The sequence below is a fragment of the Geospiza fortis genome, unplaced genomic scaffold (assembly GCF_000277835.1).
Source record: "Geospiza fortis unplaced genomic scaffold, GeoFor_1.0 scaffold407, whole genome shotgun sequence".
Taxonomy (NCBI): Eukaryota; Metazoa; Chordata; class Aves; order Passeriformes; family Thraupidae; genus Geospiza; species Geospiza fortis.
In genome coordinates this window covers 413413-416452 of record NW_005054507.1, presented here as the reverse complement: position 1 = coordinate 416452, position 3040 = coordinate 413413, and positions in this window count along the sequence as shown.

The following is a 3040-nucleotide window of genomic DNA, read 5'->3' as shown; positions in this document are numbered from 1 at the left end:
TGACAGCAGGGACATGCAGAGGTTACTGTCACTGCAGGGACAGGTAAGGGTTGTTGTCACTGCAGGACACACAGGGGTTGTTGTCACTGCAGGGACACAGAGGGGTTACTGTCCCTGCAGGGACACAGGGCCAGGCAGCTCAGCAACAGGCAGGCCCCTGCTGCCCTCCCAGTGCCTACTGCTGTGCCCTCCCCTCTCTCAGAGAGCGGGGGGAAAGAGAGGACAGAGGGTTTTTCCTCTTTTTCCTTTTTTTCCATCCTGAGCAGGCAAGCCATGGTTCAAACCAAACCGTGCAATGCCCACAGGTGCCCCCAGCCAGCAGCTCCCACCTCAGAGCTGCAGGGATGTACTGAGCTGTGCAACAACAGACAAGGCATGGAAAGGATATTCAGCCCCATTTATTTTGGCAATGGGAATGTCCTCAGCCTTCTAATGAACTCCAGGCTTCATTTGCTTAGCAAAGCTGAGCAGCATCTTCTGGAAGGCTGTCCTCACAGAGGTGGGGAGCTTTTCCCTGCTCTGGGGCAGTTCTGTGTTTTATGGCTTTGTGTTGCTCTGGGGATGTGCAATTTTTTAACAAGGACACTTCTGCCAAGAGACCTTTTAGCAGGGGATTTCCATAAAGTGTCTAAGCAAGATGTCCAGCTGCTTCAGCAGAACAATACAAGTGGAGAACTATTTTTGGCCTTATCACCCTCTGGCAATCCCTGCTCACTTCTTGTCAGAACAACCCACTGTTTATTTTGTTTGCTACCCAAACCTCATTCCTTTCCCAAGGAACCCATCCAGAGAAACTTCAGGTAACACTGTGGGTGCCATGGCACCAAGCCATAAAAGGAGGCTAAGAGGAGCTCCAGCACATAGATGAAATAGGAAAAAAACTAATTCCCATCAGCATTCCAGTAGAAAGCTTAATTAGACTTTCAACAAACCCAAAACCTGAGCAACAGGTAATAAGGGGAAAGATAATCTCTTATAATCTCTCATTAAAGACAAGCAAACAAAGGTAACTTGGAGGGTGTGGAGGGGCACAACCATTTTTCAATGGTGGAGCAGACAGGGAGGGAGCCCTCAGGAGCCAGCTGTGCCATCAGCAGGAGTTCACTCCCATGCTGAGCTTCTTCCCACTCAGGCATTTAGCTCAGTAAATATGCTTAACATTTGAATTACTTAAAACACCAGCATTTAGCAATAACACTGCCACACCTGAGCTTTTCTAAGCCACTCCCTCCCTCACAGCTCGAAGGGCACTTCCCAGCACATTCCCATTTCCAAATCACAGCACGGAGCATCCTGTAAGGCATGTGGCAGTGCCCAGGAGTCAGCCAATCCATACCAGCACGGAGAGCTCTGCCAACAGCTCTTGCAAGCAACATTGCAAAGGAAAAAGTGGGAGGGAGAAAAGAAGCACGTGGACAGCAGTGGCTGTGCAGGTTAAGGAATCTCAGAAGGGACAGGGAGCATTTCACACTGTGGATTTTATCCAGAAAATGGTGAGCACCAATGCTTCATCGTTGCTGCTCCAGGGGGCTTTCAGTTCACATTAAATTTTAGCATTTGGAGCCCACATGTTTCGTTGATTTTCATCCTGAGTGCACCATCCAAGCCAGACTCTGCCTTCACACATCAAGAGACAAGCAAGCAGCCGGGATGCTTTGCAACAGCAGCTCCCAAACCTAAAACTCAGCTAAGAGAGCTGAAACCTCAAGCAATTCATTCACTTTAAACAGCACTGCAGTAAAAACAAATCCAGCAAGCTATTGCAAGATCCCCACTATAAAATGAGACCCCACAGCCCCTCGAGAAGGGGCAAGCATTATCCTGTTAGGGACAGCAATTAGGCTGTTAGATTAATTATGCTGGCACACGTGTATAAGAGCAGGTGCCTTTCCAATTCCCAGAATTTACAGAGCCTTTCCTCCTTGGGGCCAGCATTAATTGGATCGCCCGCCCGTTACTAAAGCCAGGTGCCAGGGGAGGGACACGGGGCAGCAGCGGGAGCCTCTCCGCACGTGTGCCCGGCTCCCGGGAGGTTAATGCCAATTTCCTGGCCCGGAGGCCCCATGCTTGGGATTAGCCGGTCATTATTTAGGTAACTGCTTTACCAGCGCGAAATCAGGGCGTTTGAAGCCGTGTGTGCCCAGCTCTGCTGTTACCTATGCAGGGAGCATCCCACCCTGCTCCCCGAACGCGTCTGTCCCTCTCTGGCATAGGGAGGGCACGGTCCCGGCTCCATCCCGGGGCTGGCACACCCTCTTGCTGTGCCAGGACAGGGGCTGGCATCGGGGAAAGGGGGAGAGCCGCCGCAAAATGCAAACAGTCTTTAAGTGCTTGCACAGCTCTTCTCCACGGGTCAGGGAGGGAAGATCTGTGTGCACCGAGAGCAGCAGAGCAGGAGCTGCTCCCCGATCAGCACACGCAGCTCTCCCTTAGAGCCGGCTCCGCTGAGCATCCATCTCCTCCCCGCATCCCTGAATGGAGCCGCGCTGGAGAGCTGCGGGTGTTCACCTGGAAAAGGGAAGGCTCCAGGGAGCCCTTCCAGTGCCTAAAGGGGAGAATGACTTCTTAGCGAGGCAGACAGTGATAGGAAAAGTGGGAACGGTCTTAAACGAAACGAGGAGATTTAAATTAGGTGTTAGGAAGAAATTCTTCCCTTTGAGGGTGGTGATGCCCTGGCACAGGTTGCCCACAGAAGCTGAGGCTGCCCCATCCCCGGCAGTGTTCCAGGCCAGGTTGGATGGGGCTTGGAGCAGCCTGGGATAGTGGAAGGTGTCCGTGCCATGGCAGGGGAGGAACTGGGTAAGCTTTAATGTCCCTTCCATCCCAGCCCATTCTGGGATTCTGCGAGCCCAGCCTGCGAACAGAGCTCTGCACAACCCAGAGCTGCCGGCAGTGGGTCAGGGATGCAGGGCCCCCTTTTTGTTCAGTGCCTCAGCTCCTCCATTGAAATCCCACCGCGGAAGGACGAGCGCTGGACCGTCCCTACGGCTGGGGAACCCCGAGGGGATGCGCGGGCAGGGCTCCTGCTGTCACAGGAGCC